Here is a 20,609-nt window from a genome sequence, read left to right as displayed (position 1 = left end):
AAACAGCACCACAAGTGCATCACAAAGTGCAAACAGCACAACACAAGTGCAAACAACACGAATATATGTCATTAAAGTGCAAACAAGATCACAAAGTATTACAAAGCATCACAAGTGCATCCACAAATACAATTGCATTACAAAGTTCATCTAGGACTACACAAGTGCATTACAAAGTCTCGAGCATCCATCCATATGCCATGCTGCTTTATCAAAATCTGCATAATGAGAAAGAATTTAGAAGAATACAATAATAAAGAAGTTATCTAAATTAAGCTAAGCAATTAGAAGAAGAATACAAAGTCTCATATTCAAATGCTGATCCAAGCTGATCCAGGAATTTCTATTCAGAAATAAATAAAAAATGCCTTTCTATTGACAGGGGGGCAAGAAACTGTGGCAACTCTATCTTCCTGCAGCCAAATTCACAAATTAATTTAAGTAACATGCAAAATACTGACAACATGCTACACGCATGAATAAACAGAACCAATCACTATCATGGATTTCGAGTCGCGCAACTTATCGATGAGTCGCAAAAAATGTCGACTCAACTTAGTGTCGATTCAAGCCGCGAGTCATGACTAGTCGCAACTGCAGGCTCAACTTTTTCCGAGTCGCTACCCGAGAGCGACTCGCATGAGTCGCGACTCGTAAACCATGATCGCTATGTTTATAATGGCTTTAATTTCTGATTGGTGGAAGTGTTCCTTAGCAAGGGAAAATATGAAAGAGTGCCTTGATTTACTCAAGACTAGCAAAGAGTAAACCTGTACACTATCTTGTCCAAACCAAGCAAGGAATAGCTGATAATCTTTTCCATCCTCAGCATAGCTGTACTGTATGATATAGCAATCTCCGTTGTAAAGTTGCTCCTGTTCCTCGGCGCAAAGGAGGGTTACACAACCACGGTCCACCAGCCAAACCTGTGGTATATCTTATTTTGTTAAAAGATAGATTCATGCATGCATCACATCTAGGCAATGAATTTTACCTTCAAACAACCATTACTACTAATGAGCTGCCGAGGTTTATCATCTGGAATTTCTGCAACATCATAGCCCTGATGCTTGAAAATTGCTGCAACATGATTGTGCATTAGACCTTGCCATGATATTCACAAATTTAATGGAACCAATAGATACAGAATAGTATGGTCCTCACACCTGCCACTTTCTCCTGCCCTGCCTCGTACAACTTCTGCACACCATTCTTAGGCCAGTGCTAAAAATGCAGCTTAAAGTCGGCAACTTCATGACCTTCGGTCATTATAACAGTATGACCAATTGATGATCTGCCTTGTAAGTGTACATATTCCTACAACAATACGGCTTTGTTTCAAGCTTATGGAAAGACTAAAGTAGATACCACTAATCAAGCATGTTAGCACCCCCTCATTTGTTACTTGTATTTTTATAAACCATCTGAACTATATTTTTTCTGACGATAACAAATATCTGCATATGAGCATATTATGAAAACAATTGTGGTTTCGGTAGGAACTTCCGTACCAAGTTAGCCTACAAAATAACTAGCAGATATGCAATTATAGAAAAAAGGAAAATAATCAGGTATCCTTATGCGTACCTCTAATGCTGTAGCAGATGTCTTCCTCTCTGAAACTAGTGTTGTCATCCCTATCCACAAGAGTATTTCAGCTCCACAGTCCAGTATGTAACTTCTGTCGGACTTCAGCATTTCTCTTTCTAAAAAATGTGCCTCCATGGGAGCAAGGTTTCTCTTGTTAATCCTACATACAGGAAAGTGTACAAATATAGTTTTACATACTAACTCAAGGTTACAAATGGAGTCTGAATTAAGCTGGGGGTAGTCACCAAAAAAGTTTCTTGGGTGAGGTAGCCATCGGTTCCCCATTGTTTGCATTTGGTACATCACGAGGAATGGGCGCATAGCCTCCAAAGAGGTTCCAAAACTCACCAGCATCTGAATCACCAGCAAGCTTTCCATCCTCTACAATCAGTAACAAACAAAAATAAAAATCTTAGCATATTCTATCCTTGCTAATGGAAGATATAATTTCATTCAACACTACCTATTATCCCGATGTCACATCTGCCACAGTGTTGGGTTTCTCTCAGATGCTTTATGACATCTAGTGCCATAGCCCTTGTTTGTACACAAGAATTACAACCGCTGAAAAGGAAAATCTTCGATGGCGTGTCCACTATAAATGTCGCCTTATGATCCAGAGAGGACCGCGAAAATTTAACCTACACACATCACCAGAATTGTCAGTCGTTGGTAGTCTTACATTGACTCACTGAGATATGTTGGAAATTATTTGATCTAGCACTTTTTACTTCTCTTAGACGAGCTACATGCTCTCCTTCGCACCGAAACATCATGGTCCCATCACATTCATCCCCAGATCTTCTCCAGTGCGAAGAGAAGCTACCTTGTACAGGGATGATGCATGGTCTGAAGTATGACAAGAACTTGTCGGATTCTTCGCCTTGTGTTTCCCTGTACTGGATCGCGTGAGAGCCCAGCACCGCGTCCAACTCGACGGCCTTGTCAGAGGCCATCAAACAATCTTCCTAGGTCACCGCAATCCAGGATGGACAGCAGGACACAAAGTAAGTCATAAGTTAAGAAAAGAGTGACAAGAGAGCCCAATTAAATGATGTGGTCGTAACACACACACCACACCTCTGTGGCCTCCTCCCCTATCCAGTAATGCACATTATGCCCTCGAGTTCCGCTCTTGACTTCAGCTGTCTGACACATTGTACAACATTTGAAATTACTCAGTGATGTAAATAGGCTAATAAAATGTACAGTACGATTTTACAGCTGAAGCAGCCTACCCTGGAGAAGGACTTACATGGAGTATGATATAGCAGTTCCCAGTGTAGAACTTGCCATGCAAGGATTTTGCAATTGGAACTACATTGGTGCCCATAATACACCAGATGTCCAGCCCTCTGGAACATTATATTGATTTTAAGTTAAAATTATAATAAAAAAATGTTTATACTGCCTAACATTTACAGCCTAGGCTAGATTTTATCTGCCTAACACTTACATCACTGAGGTAAAATGAAGAATAGTATTGGCAAAATGTACTCAGAATTTCTTAAGCTAAGAAATTATTTTCCAGGTTCCTTCCCTGATTTGGGAGTTCCAAGCAATTATCTTTTCTTATACAAATCTTAAGAAGCGCGGTGTAATTGCAATAGTGCTGCTCCTCGGTAAAGAACACAAAATTAACGGTGGCATTTTTTATTTATTTCTGAATAGAAAGGGGTTTCCGCTTCAGAAAAGAAATTAGAAGAAGAATACAAAGTCTCCTAACACTGAAATTCAGAAAACTAAAACAGCAGCTGGCGTAGACGGACCTGGCGCGGACGGACCGGCGGGAGGGAGAGGCCCCGCGCTTCGGGCGGGGGGGCGGCAGGGGTCGGGGCGGCGGGGGCCGGGGCGGGCAGCGCCTCGTCGTCCGGCAGCTGGCGGCGGGGGGGGGGGGCGGGGGCCCGAGCCGGAGGAGGAGGAGGGGACTCCGGCGGCGTCGGGCGGGGGGCGGCGGGGGAGGAGGAGGGGACTCCGGCGGCGTCGGGCGGGGGGGGGGGGCGGGGGCCGGGGCGGGCGGCGCCTCGTCGTCCGGCGGCTGGCGGCGGGCACGCGTCCGGGCGGAGCGGCGAGGGCCCGAGCCGGAGGGGGCGGCGCAGGACGGCGCGGGGCGGCGCGGGGCGGGCGAGGGGCGGCGCGGGTGGGGCGGCGTAGGGCGGGGCGGCGAAGTGCGGGGGAGAGCAGTATGCATGGGAGGGTGAGAGAGAGAATGGTGAGAGAGATAAGAGGTAGGCATGGGGGGATAAGGCAGTTTTCTTTTTCTTTGCCCTCAGCCAGCTGTCGGCAAAGACAGCCGTTAGTCTTTGCCCTCAGCTGGCTGTCGGCAAAGAGAGCCCCCTTTTTTTTTTCTGGTCGAGGCGGCGACTGTGTTAGCCCCTATGCCGTCAGCCTTTCTATGCTGACAGCTTTTTTGTCCTTTGCCGTCAGCTGGCTACCGGCTTAGATAAAGCGGACGGCACAGATTTTATTTGCCGTCAGCCCCTCCTATGTCGTCAGCTTTTATTTTGGCTGAGGGCAAAGTCTCTTTGCCGTCAGCCCCGTGAAATTGCTAACGGCAAAGCTTAAAGCTGTCGGCAAACTAGCAGATTCCAGTAGTGGCTTCAGGCGTCAGCTTGAGGAGATTTTGCCTGAGGAATTTATCCTTTTTGGCCTTGGCAATCTTTGCCTGCTTGGCCTTTTGTTCCTTCCACTTGGCTTCGTTTATGAAGGTGGCCACCATGTGGCTGATGCCAGGAGGAAGTTTCAAATCATCAATGGGTGTGTTTGGGTCTTCATACCATAGATTGATGAAGTCGAGGAGGACCTTGGGGTCCATGGCCAGAGGAATAGCACTACCTGATGCTTGTGCTACCCATTCTTGCTTGTTCCTGATGATGGCTTGCAGGGTTTCATCATCATAATCATCACTTCCCTCTAATGCAGACGGGACTGCGATGATTTTGCTGGGGCTGGGCAGAGGTGCAGGTTCAGTAGTTGCCAAAGTCTTCACAAGGGGTGTTGAGGACTTTGTCTCCGAGCTAGTTGCAGCTGGGAGTGAGGAGCTGGAGCTGGCAGTCGTAGTCTTCACGACTTTCTTCTATACTGGCTTTGGAGGTGGAGCTGAGGACTTTGGTGTAGATGAGATGGGTGCTGAGGGTTTTGGCGCTGATGGTTTTGGTGTTGACGGTTTTGGAACCGAGGGTTTTGGAGCTGAGGGTTTTGTGACAGAAGACGGTGCAGACTTCTCTTGAGGCTTTGAAGGCTTTGGCTTTGTGGGCGCAGACTGCTTTTGAGGAATCTCTGAGCCTGAAGTTTCTGCTGCTGAGGAATGAGCAGCACCGGAGGCAGCAGCTCAGGATTCATTAAATTTCTTCACTGTTGTTTCAGCTTGCTTCTTGAGCTCGGCCAGATGCCTTTCTTTTTCATCTGGGTAGTCATCAAGTGACATAAGACTTGAGGGATGAGCTACTTGATGATCCTCAAGTGGAGCCCTTCTACCAGGAGGCTTCAAAGCGAATTTCTTCGCATATTGTGGAGTCACAAACCTGTACTCCTTCCACTCCTTTGCCCATCCGCGTTCAATTTTCTGCAGCCTAATCTTTCTCTTGGCCATTGTCTCAGCTTCTTCATCAGGCGTACAATAGTCCAAGTATATGTCATCAGGAATATCAGCAGCTGTGTTCTGCTCCAATTTCTTTCCTCCCTTCTGTTTCCTCTCTTCCTCCATTTTCTTCAGACGAGGAATTTGCTGATGATTTTGAACTCTTGAGGATTCTGATGAGCCTTGAAGAGTTTCTTCCAGAAACGCTGCAAATGAGTTAATGTGATGAGAACCGAGAGATTCATCAGCTGACATGTGTGTACCTGTGAACAGAGTATAGTTGTGAGGAATTTGGAGAGGTCATATGCATTCTCAGATTTGAAGAAAATGAAAAAGTTTGACAGTTTGAGGAATATAACCAGTGGTTGAGGAATTTGCCTAAGCATACTGTTCTTGGGTTCCAGAGTTGTACAGATCCGAAAATTCGCACAATTGAGGAATCTCGTGAAAATCTTAGATGCTTAGCTAGTTCATCAATGATTGTGGTGATAGATAGTGTTTGAGGAAACATGTGTGCATCGTATCTTGAGGAAAAACAGATTTCACATCAGAGAGGTAAAATTTCAGATCTAATCTGCTGTAAAAATGGAGTATATTTACCCTAGAAGGTGCGAGCGAAGAACACAAAAGGTGGTGTTGGAGAGGCTCTTCGGTCGAGTGTCCAATGCACCCTAACTTGGCAGCATAGGACGTCTACGGCGGCGGCGGACGTAGATGTTCCGACTCTGGCGTGATCCTGGCGGCGAAAAGGTTGAGGTAGTGAAGCTCTTCCTTGCCAGCGACAAGACAACCAGCGGTGGCGCTAGGGTTCGATGGAGAGTGTGATGGCAGGAGAGCGATGAGGCGAAGAAGAAGATACCGAGGGGGATAAGGACCTATTTATAGCCCGAAAGTTACTGTTTGGCGCGAAGGTTTCGGACCAAATAGCCCTTGCCTCTACGTCTCCGTAGGACACGTGTAGCTCCCGTACGATGCGGTGGAGATAGTGGAGATCGTGGTTATCCGCTCGTGGGAAGTGGGGTTCAGTTACTGTTCTTTTTAAAGAAAACAATTTTTGAAGATTTGAGGATTTTCGTTACAAAATCATTAGCTGACAAGGATGCAGTGAGGATTTTGAACAAAGTTTCAAGTAGAACGCATATGAAGAATTGAATAGACTGGATAAGTATAGCATAGAGGGAAAGTAGGGTCCGATCACATTCACTTAGCAGAAACATCAACTTGAAGAAATAGCAATAAGTGAATGCTGTTGAGGACTAGAAATCACAGTCTACCTAGGCAAATGAAAGTCATCAAGTGTTTTTGAAGATTTTGCAATAGATCATCACAATGAAGAACAACTGTTTTGAAGAAAAATGCATTGTGACGAAATTGATCATTTGAAGAAAATCAACTTGAGGAATTTCACATTGGGCGATGGCGTTACCCACCATATAAGAATGTTGATTACAAACGCCGCGTACAATTGTCGTAGGGCCCTGAGAATCAATTTCTTCGTTAATTTCTTCACATTCAGAGTGACTTTCTTCATTGGTTGAAGAAAATCGTTTCATCATGTGTTGCACATCTAAGTCATCAACTTTGCATAAGTGTTAGGATGTGTGCATGTTTTTACAAAACATTTGAAGACTCTAAGATATTTAGCTCACACCGCAACTTGCAAAACCTTTTCTCATCCAAGGGCTTAGTGAAGATATCAGCCAGTTGATCATCAGTCTTCACATGGTCGATGAGGATATTGCCCTTGAGGACATTGTCCCGAAGAAAATGATGACGAATCTGGATGTGCTTGGTCTTCGAGTGCTGCACTGGGTTGTAGGCAATCTTGATAGCACTCTCATTGTCACAGTAGAGAGGTACATTCTTCATGTTGATGTTGTAGTCCTTGAGGGTTTGCTTCATCCATAGTAATTGAGCACAGCAAGAACCAGCAGCAATGTACTCAGCTTCGGCAGTGGAGAGTGATACGCAGTTCTGCTTCTTTGAGGACCAGCAAACTAGTGATCTTCCGAGGAAATGGCATGTGCCGGAAGTTGACTTGCGCACGGTCACCAGCATAGTCTGAATCAGAATACCCTACCACATGAAGATTGGAGCCCTTGGGATACCATAATCCTAGTGTTGATGTGTGAGCTAAGTATCGAAGAATATGTTTCATAGCCTTATGGTGTGATTCCTTCGGTTTTGTTTGAAAACGTGCACACATGCAAACACTAAGCATTATATCTGGCCCAGATGCACATAGATACAATAAAGAGCCAATCATAGAACGGTATACCTGCTGATCGAAATCTTTACCATTTTCATCAGTGCCGAGGTGACCGTTGGTAGGCATTGGAGTCTTGGCACCTTTGCATTTGTGCATGTCGAACTTCCACACAACATCCTTGAGGTATTTCTCCTGTGATATGAAGATTCCATTGCTTTGTTGATGAATTTGAAGACCTAAGAAGAATTTCAGCTCCCCCATCATGGACATCTGATATTCTTCACTCATCGTATAGGCAAATTCATCACTGTATCTTTTGTCAGTACAACCAAATATGATGTCATCAACATATATTTGACATACAAACAGCTCATTATCATAAGATTTTGTGAAAAGAGTTGGATCGAGTGAACCAGGTTTGAAGCCTTTCTTCATGAGGAATTCCTTCAATGTATCATACCATGCCCGAGGGGCTTGCTTGAGGCCATACAGAGCCTTTTTGAGTCTGAAGACTTTGTCTGGATTCTTTGGATCCTCAAAACCTGGGGGCTGAGCAACATATACTTCTTCCTCAAGCTTACCATTGAGGAATGCACTTTTCACATCCATTTGATATAAGGTGATGTTATGATGATTAGCATAAGCAAGTAGAATTCGAATAGCTTCAAGTCTAGCAACAGGTGCAAAAGTTTCATCGAAATCTATTCCTTCAACCTGGGTGTAGCCTTGGGCTACAAGTCATGCCTTGTTCCTCACCACTTGACCGTCCTCGTCTTGCTTGTTTCGGAAAATCCACTTGGTGCCGATGATGTTATGCTTGCGAGGATCTCGTCGTTTGACGAGCTCCCATACGTCATTCAGCTTGAATTGAAGAAGTTCGTCTTGCATGGCTTGGATCCACTCTGGTTCCAGAAAAGCCTCAGCTACTTTTGAGGGTTCTATGATGGATACAAACGAAAAATGCCCACAAAAGTTAACTAAGTGTGAAGCTTTTGAGCGAGTGAGAGGACCTGGCGCATTGATGTCGTTGAGGATTTTGTCAAGTTCTACTTCATTTGCAATCTTCGGATGAGTTGCTTGAGGATTTTGTCTGGGCTGAGGAAGTGATGCTGTTGCAATTTCCTCAGGAGCATTTTCTTGGTTTTCATCAGCGATGGGGATCGTTTCTTCACCAATTTCCTAGTGGGGACAATGTCTTCAGTAGGCTTAAGCTTTATTGCTTCCGCAGGAGACAGCTTATCTGGATCAGAAGGCAATTGCTCTCTTTGCGAGCCATTAGTTTCATCGAACCGCACATCTACAGTCTCAACAACTTTGTTGTGGTAGTTGTTGAAGACTCTGTAGGTGTGCGAGTCCTTTCCATAACCGAGCATAAAACCTTCATGTGCCTTAGGTGCAAATTTTGAGCTATGATGAGGATCACTAATCCAGCATTTTGCACCATAGACTTTGAAATAACTTACATTGGGTTTCTTGTCAGTGAGGAGTTCATATGAGGTTTTCTTGAGGAATTTGTGAAGATATACCCTGTTGATGATATGGCATGCAGTATTGATTGCTTCAGGCCAGAAGCGACAAGGAGTCTGATATTCTTCAAGCATTGTTCTTGCCATTTCAACCAGAATCCTGTTCTTCCTTTCAACGACACCATTCTGCTGAGGACTATAAGGAGCAGACAATTCGTGAGTAATACCAATTTCATCAAGATAATCATCAAGACCAGTGTTTTTGAACTCGGTTCCATTATCACTCCTGATATGTTTGATCTTGATGCCGAAGTTCGTTGAGGCCCTTGAAGAAAATCGTTTGAAGATTTCCTGCACTTCAGTTTTATACACTATAATATGCACCCAAGTGTATCTGGAATAATCATCAACTATGACAAAGCCATATAGAGATGTTGTATTGGTTAGTGTGGCATAGTGAGTAGGTCCAAATAAATCCATATGAAGCAATTCGAATGGACGTGTAGTAGTCATGATGGTTTTAGAAGGATGCTTGGATCTGGTCATTTTCCCAGATTCACAAGCACCGCAGAGATGGTCCTTGAGGAATTTGACTGATTCGATGCCAATGACATGCTTCTTCTTTGCAAGTGTGTGCAAATTGCTCATGCCTGCATGACCTAGTCTTCGGTGCCACAGCCATCCTTCTGAGGTTTTTGCTAGTAAGCAAGTGGCTGGTTGAGGACCTGTAGAGAAGTCAACAATGTACAAATCCCCTCTTCTTACACCTTCGAAGACTTTGGATCTGTCAGATTCCATGATGACTACACATCTATATCTACCAAAGATAACAATCATATCAAGATCACAAAGCATCGAGACTGACATGAGGTTAAAACCAAGGGATTCAACAAGCATCACTTTGTCCATATGCCTATCCTTGGAAATAGCTACTTTGCCAAGTCCCAATACCTTGCTTTTACCTTTATCAGCATATGTGATTTGCTTCAGAGGTGATGGAGTTAGTGGCATATTCATCAGTAGGCTTTTATCACCAGTCATGTGATGTGTGCAGCCACTATCGAGAACCCACTCAGTATTTTTGGGTTTGTCATCCTGCAGATGAATTAGTACAGCTTACCCATCTCATATGCTTCAGATTTGAAGAATATGATACTAATTTCATCAGTTCAGTGATTTCATCATAACAGAAATGTAAGGACGTGTGAAATATTTCTATTTCATCAATCATTAGCTTGCGTCCTATCAAGCATTTCCTCAGATCTCCAGCAAATTCTTCAAATGATGATTTTCATCTGGAGACCTGACCTGCAGAAGTGATTAGTTTGATTTCTTCACCACCCACATCTGAAGGGGTGGCAAAGCTTTCATCATCCTGCGAGCACCATATGAGAAAGGTGGCATTGAAGCTAATGCACTTCTCTTAACAGTAGGGGGGTTAAAAGTACTCATATGAGTATGCAGAGAACTGGTTTGAGGATTTATAAACATAATTATTTGAGGAGTAGCGCTCATAATCATATTCCTTGTAGTTTCCCTGCATGTTAGACGCATAAGCACGGGTACGAGCATAGTTTTCACCAGTTGAGGATTTTGATCCTCTTGAAGACTTTGGTCCTCCTGAGGAATTTGATCTGGGGTTCAGATTCTTCAGAGGTGATGTCATGAGGACATTCACTTGAAGATTTTCAAGACAACTTTTGGGAACCCAGATTTTCCTCAGAGGAGGGCCATTCCTGCAGTTAGTTCCAACATATCGAGCAAATACTTCACCAGATTGATTTTTGAACAGTTTATAGTTGAAATCAAATGACTCATCCGAGGAATAGGATAATTCACATGAGAAGCCAGTTAGATTAGATGGATCAAAAGGAGGCCCAGTAGCAGCAACCCATGAGGTTTTGGGATACTGCTCAGGTTTCCAATAAGATCCATCAGCATTCAATTTCCTCTCAAAGGCAATTCCTTCTTTCCTTGGGTTCCTGTTCAAGATCTGCGTTTTGAGCACATCACAAAGGGTTTGGTGTCCTTTGAGGCTTTTGTACATGCCTGTCACGTACAATTCCTTCAACCCTGCATTTTCATCAGTAACATTTGTGTTTTTCTCAAGTGAGGAAATAGACACAGCAGGTGCAGTTGAAGAATTTGTAGCATTTGATGTTTCTGGTGAGGAATTAGCAGTTTCACGTTCAATGCATTTAAGACATGGAGGAATAAATTCAACTTGACTAGCGCTAATATGTTGAGCTAGTAATGAATCATTTTCCATACGAAGATCATCATGAGACATCCTCAGCTTCTCAAGATCAAGCTTTCTTTGAAGGAATTCGTAGGAAAGCTTCTCATGATCAGTGAGGAGTGTATCATGACTATCCTGAAGATTATCAAATCTAGGCTGAAGATTTTTCATGTCATCAGCGAGGATTTGATTAAGATTCATTTCATCATTCAACAGATCATCACTTTTGTCTAGCAGTTTTTGAAGCTTTTCCAGAGCAGTTTGTTGTTTAGTGGCAATGATGGCAAGTTTACTGTAACTGGGTTTTTTGTAATCATCATGTTCACAGTCACTTGAATCAGAGGAGGAGGCATTATTTGATACCTTTGAACCTTTTGCCATGAAGCAATAGGTTGGAGCGAAGTCATCAGCATAGTCATCAGTATGGATGGTGCACTCATTTTCTTCAAGATTGAAGATTGACTTGCTGACGAAATTTGTTGCTAGTGCAAGACTAGCCTGTCCGGATTCTGAGTCTTCTCCAGAGCCTTCTTCTTCATCACATTCCTCTGATTTTGCCTCGGAATCCATTTCCTTGCCAATAAGAGCCCGAGCCTTTCTGAAGCTAGTCTTCTTGTGTGAGGAGGACTTTGAAGATGAGGATTTTGAAGATTTCTTCTTGTTCTTTGAGTCATCAGAACTGTCATCCTTGTATTTCTTCTTCTTTGATTCCTTTCCCCAGCGGGGACAATCAGCAATGTAATGACCTGATTTCTTGCACTTGTGACAGGTCCATTTCTTGTAGTCCTCAGATGCAGATTCTGATTTCCTCATGTCTCTTCTTGATGATTTACCGAACTGGCCTCGTCGTGTAAATCTCTGGAATTTCCTCACAAGCATTGCAAGCTCCTGACCAAATTCTTCGGGGTCACAACTGTTGTCATCTCTGTCTTCTTCTTCAGATGAGGAAATTGCTCTTGCCTTCAGTGCACGTGGTCTGGAATAGCTTTGTCCATATAGATCTCTCTTTTCTTCTAGCTGGAATTCATGAGTATTTAGCCTTTCGAGGATATCAGCTGGATCTAGCATCTTGTAGTCTGGTCTTTCTTGAATCATCAGAGCTAGAGTGTCAAATGAAGAATCCAAAGATCTCAGCAGTTTCTTCACAACTTCGTGATCAGTGATGTCTCGAGCTCCCAGTGCTTGCAGTTCATTTGATATGTCAGTGAGGCGATCAAAGGTGTCTTGGCAGCTTTCATTGTCATGTCTCTTGAAGCGATTGAAGAGATTGCGAAGAATATCAACACGAGAGTCACGTTGGGTTGATACTCCTTCATTTACCTTGCACAGTCTCTCCCAGATCAGTGTTGCAGAGCCTAAGGCACTTACTCTTCCAAACTGGCCAGGGCTCAGATGACCACAGATGATGTTCTTCGCTTGAGAATCGAGTTGCTTGAATTTCTTCACTTCAGCTGCAGTGACACTGGCAGAAATGATGGGGACACCATTTTCCACAATATACCAGAGATCATTGTCTATAGCTTGTAGATGCATTTGCATTTTGTTCTTCCAGAAGGGAAAGTTCTTTCCCTCGTAGGTAGGACATGCTGCAGTCACCTTAAACATGCCTACAGTCAACATAACTAAAACTCCAGGTGGTTAAACCAAAATCACATAGAACAAGGGAGTACCTTGCTCTGATACCAATTGAAAGTGCGTTATATCGACTAGAGGGGGTGAATAGGAGATTTTTAGAATTTCATCACTGAGGAAATTCCTTTTGAGGAAATTCCTCACTGATGACTAACTTACAACGGAAACAGTTAAGGATCAGTCGTGCAAACGTTCACCACAGCAGTATTACAGAGTGAAGATTATGAAAACAGATTGCACAGTAAGCAGGCACGCAGAATACAGATGATGATTAACTCAAGTCAAGAATTTGGGGTTGAGGAAATTCAGAGAAAGTCTTCAGCAAATTCTTCAAACAGTCACAGTGAAAGTCATCAACACATAATACAAAGAATGTAAAGAGTTGAGGAATTAGAACCCGATTCTTGGTGAAGACTGTTGTTGGTGACCCAGTTCCAACTGCTGTGATAGTTGTACATCTGGTTTGGAGCGGCTTGGTATTGAAACCAAAGGACACCCAGTCCCGGGACACACAGTCCCTACCGTATTCTCCTTGAGCTAAGGACACAAAGTCCTCGCCCAACACTCGTGGTAAGTCTTCAGGGCAGACTTCCAAACCCTCACAAACTCGGTCACCCAGCAATCCACAATTGACTGCTGGATTGCTCTAGACCATGACGCCTAACCGTTTGGAGGATGCACAGTCGTCAAAGGTAAAAGGCTTCAGTCCCACACAGGAACAACTTCTTCAGTGATGCTCAATCACTAGGTTTGGTTTGTGGTTTCGGTGGGTGGTGTATTTCCTCACTGATGATTTACTCTCGTAGGCTCTGAGGAATTTGGGTTTCTTTTATGACAAGTGTCAGTTTCTAACGGAGCAGCCAACCAGCTAGTGGTTGTGGGGGGCGGCTATTTATAGCCTGGGAGCATCCCGACATGATTTGACACTAATGCCCTTAAATAATATGACCGTTGGAGTGGATAAGACCAGTGACTTGGCGTGGTTATCGAAACGGTCGGGACCCTCAACTGTGAGAGTCCTCATGTTGGGAAACGTAGCATAAATTCAAAATTTTCCTACGCTTATTCAGATCTTCCTATGGAGAGACCAGCAACGAGAGAGGGGTAAGAGCATCTTCGTACCTTTGAAGATCGCTAAGCGGAAGCGTTTGCTAGAACGCGGTTGATGGAGTCGTACTCGCGGCGATTCCGATCTAGTGCCGAACAACGGCACCTCCGCGTTCAACACACGTGCAGCCCGGTGATGTCTCCCGCACCTTGATCCAGCAAGGAGGAGGGAGAGGTCGGGGAAGAAGACCAGCAACACGACGGCGTGGTGTTGGTGGAGAGACGAGGTCTCCCGGCAGGGCTTCGCCAAGCGCCGGCAGAGAGGAGGAGGAAGAAGTGCAGGGCTGCGCCGAGAGAGAGATTAAACCGTGTCTCAAACAGCCCCGGACCTCATCTATATATAGGGGGAGAGGGAGGGGGCGCAGCCCTTAGGGTTCCCACCCCTAAGGGGTGCGGCAGCCCTCAGATGGGGAAGGGGTGGCGGCCAGGGCAAGGGGGAGGGGTGGCGCACCCTTCTGGTGGGCCTAAGGCCCACCTGAATTAGGGTTCCCCCCCTCTTTTCCTTTCCCCTGCGCCATGGGCTGAGTGGGGAGGCGCACCAGCCCAACTAGGGGCTGGTTCCCACCCCCACTTAGCCCATCTTACCTCTTGGGGTCGCAGCCCCCCTTCGGTGGTCCCCCGGGACCACCTCCGGTGGTCCCGGTGGTCCCGGTACGTTACCGGTGATGCCCGAAACACTTCCGGTCTCCGAAACCATCCGTCCTATATATCAATCTTTACCTCCGGACCATTCCGGAGCTCCTCGTGACGTCCTGGATCTCATCCGGGACTCCGAACAACTTTCGGTAACCTCGTACAACAATTCCCTATAACCCTAGCGGCATCGAACCTTAAGTGTGTAGACCTACGGGTTCGGGAGACAGGCAGACATGACCGAGACACCTCTCTGTCCAATAACCATCAGCGGGGTCTGGATACCCATGGTGGCTCCTGCTAGCTCCACGATGATCTCATCGGATGAACCACGATGTCAAGGATTCAATCAATCCCGTATACGATTCCCTTTGTCTGTCGGTATAGAACTTGCCCGAGATTCGATCGTCGGTATACCTATACCTTGTTCAATCTCGTTACCGGTAAGTCTCTTTACTCGTTTCGTAGCACGTCATCGTGTGACTAACTCCTTAGTCACATTGAGCTCATGATGATGTTCTACCGAGTGGGCCCAGAGATACCTCTCCGTCACACGGAGTGACAAATCCCGATCTCGATTCGTGCCAACCCAACAGACACTTTCGGAGGTACCCGTAGTGCACCTTTATAGTCACCCAGTTACGTTGTGACGTTTGATACACCCAAAGCACTCCTACGGTATCCGGGGGTTGCACGATCTCACGGTCGAAGGAAAAGATACTTGACATTAGAAAAGCATTAGCATACGAACAATACGATCTAGTGCTAGGCTTAGGATTGGGTCTTGTCCACCACATCATTCTCCCAATGATGTGATCCCGTTATCAATGACATCCAATGTCCATGATCAGGAAACCATGATCATCTATTGACTAACGAGCTAGCTAACTAGAGGCTTGCTAGGGACACATTGTGATCTATTCATTCACACATGTATTAGTGTTTCCTGTTAATACAATTATAGCATGAACGATAGACGATTATCATGAACAAGGAAATATGATAATAACCATTTTATTATTGCCTCTAGGGCATATTTCCAACACCTCATGTCACTCATATTCCTCACTTGAGGCTTTTGGTAGGATTTGGCTTGGGTTGAGCATCATGAGGAAATCCATTCCATAGTGTTACTTTGACCCCCTTTAACAGTACGGTGTTCCTATTCATCAATTGCAAAGAAAGTAAAACAGAAAACGTAAATCTTCACGCTTCAATTTCTTCAGAAAGATTTTCTTCAGGAACCACCGATCTTCTCAATATCAATATCTTCATGAGGAATATCAATTTCATCGCAGATTCCTCACGATTCATTTTTTCAGCTTCACACCAATTTCTTCAACTGAAGACATATATTTTTAGGGGTCGATATTCTTCAAATATCTCAAACTCCTCAATGACTTATAGATCCTGTGTACACTTATAAACACATTAGATACTTAACCTATAAGTCTTCAAACCACCAAAATCACTAAGGGGCACTAGATGCACTTACAGTACAAGAGGCTAACGCTTTTCAGAGGCTGCACACAAAGATGTTACGCACTGCTAGGGACCTTAAAATCTGGAGCAAAGCTTTCTTTAGCGATGCCAAGCTCCAGTTTCATATGGCGACGGAGATAGTGTTGCGGCTAGATGTAGCTCAGGAAAACCGCATGCTCACGGACGTCGAGTTCAATCTAAGAAAGCTTCTCAAGCTCCGGCTACTCGGCCTAGCGGCTCTGGAACGCGCCCGCCGACGACAAGCGTCCCGACTCACGTGGCTTCGGCTAGGAGACGCAGGAACTAGGTTTTTCCATGCGAACGTGAGAGCAAGGAGACGAAAAAACTTCATACACACTCTCCAAGTGGGATCGGAGATAGCAACGGCACACGAGCACAAGGAGGACGCCATCTACCAGCACTTCAGCGACCATCTAGGGGCCACGGTAGATCGCCATATGGGCATCAATTGGGACGGCCTCGACATGCCGTCGGTCCAGGATGGAGGCCTCGACAACCCCTTCACGGAGGAGGAGGTATGGGAGGCGATCAAGGCATCCCCGTCGGAAAAGGCACTAGGTCCTGACGGCTTCTCAGGAGCTTTCTACAAAGCATGTTGGGCTACCATCAAAGAGGACGTGATGGAAGTCTTCGGCAGCTTCTACCACCTGGCCAGGGACGATTTTGGCAGCCTAAACACGGCAATGGTTGTCCTCCTGCCAAAAAAAGAAGGCGCGACGAAGGTGCAGGATTTCAGACCAATTAGCCTAATCCACTCGATAGCTAAGATAGTCGCCAAGGTTATAGCTAGAAGACTTACGAGGGTCATTAGCAACATCATCTCTCCGGCGCAATCCGCTTTCTTGAGCTCCAAGTCAACGCAAGATAGCTTCCTCTACGTGCAAAACGCAGTACGCTCGCTGCAACGAAAGAGGAGACCCGCGCTGATGTTCAAACTCGACATCGCCAGGGCTTTCGACAATGTATCTTGGGAATACTTGCTCGAGCTTCTCCAGCGCATAGGTTTTCCCGCGCGTTTGCGGGACTGGATACCTCTTCTACTCAGCTCCGCGTCATCCTCCGTAATGCTTAACGGCTCCGTCGGCCGTAAGTTAAGACATAAAAGAGGGCTAAGGCAGGGGGATCCTCTATCACCCCTCCTCTTCATCATCGCCATCGACACGTTGCACAGGCTATTACAGAAAGCAACACAGCTACAGATTCTAGCGCCACTGCCAGGGAGAGATATCACGTTGAGAGTGAGCCTCTACGCGGACGACGCGGTCATCTTCGCCAACCTCGATAGGGGGGAGGTCGACGCCCTGTTACAAATACTGCGGGATTTCGGCCAGGCCACGGGCCTGCACGTAAACCCCGCTAAGTCGACAGTCTCTGCTATCCGCTGCAACGACATCAACCTCTGCGACGTCCTAGAAAACTTCGAGGGACAGACAGTAGGCTTCCCAGTACGGTACCTAGGCCTGCCTTTGACTATAGCTAGACTCCGTTTGGTGCACATCCAATACATGCTTGATAGGATTAGGGCCCGGCTGGCCGGATGAAAGGGGAAGCTTATGAACATCGCGGGCAGACGTGTCTTGGTTCGTAGCGTCCTCACCGCTCTGCCTACCTTTGCCCTTGCTGTGCTCCGAGTTCCGAAGAAGTTCTTAGATGGCATAGACAAGGTTAGACGGCGCTTTCTTTGGGCACAGGAGGACCCGACTACCGGGGGTAAATGCTGTTGGGGAACGTCGCATGGGAAACAAAAAAATTCCTACGCGCACGAAGACCTATCATGGTGATGTCCATCTACGAGAGGGGATGAGTGATCTACGTACCCTTGTAGATCGTACAGCAGAAGCGTTAGAGAACGCGGTTGATGTAGTGGAACGTCCTCACGTCCCTCGATCCGCCCCGCGAACAATCCCGCGATCAGTCCCACGATCTAGTACCGAACGGACGGCACCTCCGCGTTCAGCACACGTACAGCTCGACGATGATCTCGGCCTTCTTGATCCAGCAAGAGAGACGGAGAGGTAGAAGAGTTCTCCGGCAGCGTGACGGCGCTCCGGAGGTTGGTGATGATCTCGTCTCAGCAGGGCTCCGCCCGAGCTCCGCAGAAACGCGATCTAGAGGAAAAACTATGGAGGTATGTGGTCGGGCAGCCGTGAGAAAGTCGTCTCAAATCAGCCCTAAAACCTCCGTATATATAGGTGGGAGGGAGGGGAGGAGGCAGCCTCAAAACCTAAAGGTTTGGCCGAAATTGGAGGTGGAGGAGTCCTACTCCAATCCTACTTGGAGTAGGATTCCACCTTCCCACTTGGAAACTCTTTCCACCTTGTGTTTTTTCCTTCTCAAACCTTATGGGCCTTAGTGGGAACTTATTCCAGCCCACTAGGGGCTGGTTTATCTCTTCCCATAGCCCATGAGACCCCTTGGGGCGTGACACCCCTCCCGATGGTCCCCGGCACCCCTCCCGGCACTCCCGGTACACTACCGATGAGCCCGAAACTTTTCCGGTAATCCACGAAAACCTTCCGGTAACCAAATGAGGTCATCCTATATATCAATCTTCGTTTCCGGACCATTCCGGAAACCCTCGTGACGTCCGTGATCTCATCCGGGACTCCGAACAACATTCGGTAACCAACCATATAACTCAAATACGCATAAAACAACGTCGAACCTTAAGTGTGCAGACCCTGCGGGTTCGAGAACTATGTAGACATGACCCGAGAGACTCCTCGGTCAATATCCAGTAGCGGGACCTGGATGCCCATATTGGATCCTACATATTCTACGAAGATCTTATCGTTTGAACCTCAGTGCCAAGGATTCATATAATCCCGTATGTCATTCCCTTTGTCCTTCGGTATGTTACTTGCCCGAGATTCGATCGTCAGTATCCGCATACCTATTTCAATCTCGTTTACCGGCAAGTCTCTTTACTCGTTCCGTAATACAAGATCCCGCAACTTACATTAAGTTACATTGCTTGCAAGGCTTGTGTGTGATGTTGTATTACCGAGTGGGCCCCGAGATACCTCTCCGTCACACGGAGTGACAAATCCCAGTCTCGATCCATACTAACTCAACGAACACCTTCGGAGATACCTGTAGAGCATCTTTATAGTCACCCAGTTACGTTGCGACATTTGATACACACAAAGCATTCCTCCGGTGTCCGTGAGTTATATGATCTCATGGTCATAGGAACAAATACTTGACACGCAGAAAACAGTAGCAACAAAATGACACGATCAACATGCTACGTCTATTAGTTTGGGTCTAGTCCATCACATGATTCTCCTAATGATGTGATCCCGTTATCAAGTGACAACACTTGCCTATGGCCAGGAAACCTTGACCATCTTTGATCAACGAGCTAGTCAACTAGAGGCTTACTAGGGACAGTGTTTTGTCTATGTATCCACACAAGTACTGTGTTTCCAATCAATACAATTATAGCATGGATAATAAACGATTATCATGAACTAAGAAATATAATAATAACTAATTTATTATTGCCTCTAGGGCATATTTCCAACAGTCTCCCACTTGCACTAGAGTCAATAATCTAGTTCACATCACCATGTGATTCCAACGAATCCAACACCCATATGGGGTCTGATCACGTCTTGCTCGTGAGAGAGGTTTTAGTCAAAGGTTCTGAAACTTTCTGATCCGTGTGTTCTTTACAAATCTTTATGTCATCTTATAGATGCTGCTACTACGTGCTATTCGGAAATGCTCCAAATATCTACTCTACCATACGAATCCGTTCCACTACTCATAGTTATTCGGATTAGTGTCAAAGCTTACATCGACGTAACCCTTTACGACGAACTCTTCAACCACCTCCATAATCGAGAAAAATTCCTTAGTCCATTAGTTACTAAGGATAAATTTTGACCGCTGCTAGTGATTCAATCATGGATCACTCTCTGTACCTCTCAACATACTTTGAGTCAAGGCACACATCAGGTGCGGTACACAGCATGGCATACTTTAGATTCTACGGCTAAGGCATAGAAGACGACCTTCGTCTATTCTCTTTATTCTGCCGTGGTCGGGTTTTGAGTCTTACTCAAATTCACACCTCACAACGCAACCAAGAACTCTTTCTTCGCTGATCTATTTTGAACTCCTTCAAAAACTTGTCAAGGCATGCATTTTATTGAAACTTTCATTAAGCGCTTTTGATCTATCTCCATAGATCTTTGATGCTCAACGTTCAAGTAGCGCAATCCAGGTATTCCTTTGAAAACTCCTTTCAAACAACCTTATATGCTTTACAGAGATTCTACATCACTTCTGATCCACAATATGTCAACCACATATACTTATCAGAAATTCTATAGTGCTCCCACTCACTTCTTTGGAAATACAAGTTTCTCATAAACCTTGTACAAACCCAAAATCTTTGATCATCTCATCAAAGTGTATATTCCAACTCCGAGATGCTTGCACCAGTCCATTGAAGGATCACTGGAGCTTGCATGCTTGCTAGTACCTTTAGGATCGACAAAACCTTCTGGTTGTATCACATACAATGTTTGCTCAAGGAAATTGTCGAGAAAACAATGTTTTGACATCCTACGTGCAATATTTCATAAATAATGCATCAACAACTAACATAATTCTAACAGACTTTTAGCATCGCTACGAGAG

General features: G+C 45.4%; 1 pseudogene; it reads right to left on the bottom strand.

Moving 5' to 3' along the window:
* Nucleotides 1-347: 347 nt before the first annotated feature.
* LOC123405109 lies at nucleotides 348-16,372 on the bottom strand (annotated as a pseudogene).
* Between the last annotated feature and the right edge of the window lie 4,237 nt (nucleotides 16,373-20,609).

Source organism: Hordeum vulgare, chromosome 6H, assembly GCF_904849725.1.
Source record: "Hordeum vulgare subsp. vulgare chromosome 6H, MorexV3_pseudomolecules_assembly, whole genome shotgun sequence".
In the NCBI taxonomy this organism is placed as follows: Eukaryota; Viridiplantae; Streptophyta; class Magnoliopsida; order Poales; family Poaceae; genus Hordeum; species Hordeum vulgare.
Note: the sequence above shows the minus strand (reverse complement) of the source record. Positions and strands in the feature narration are given on the sequence as shown.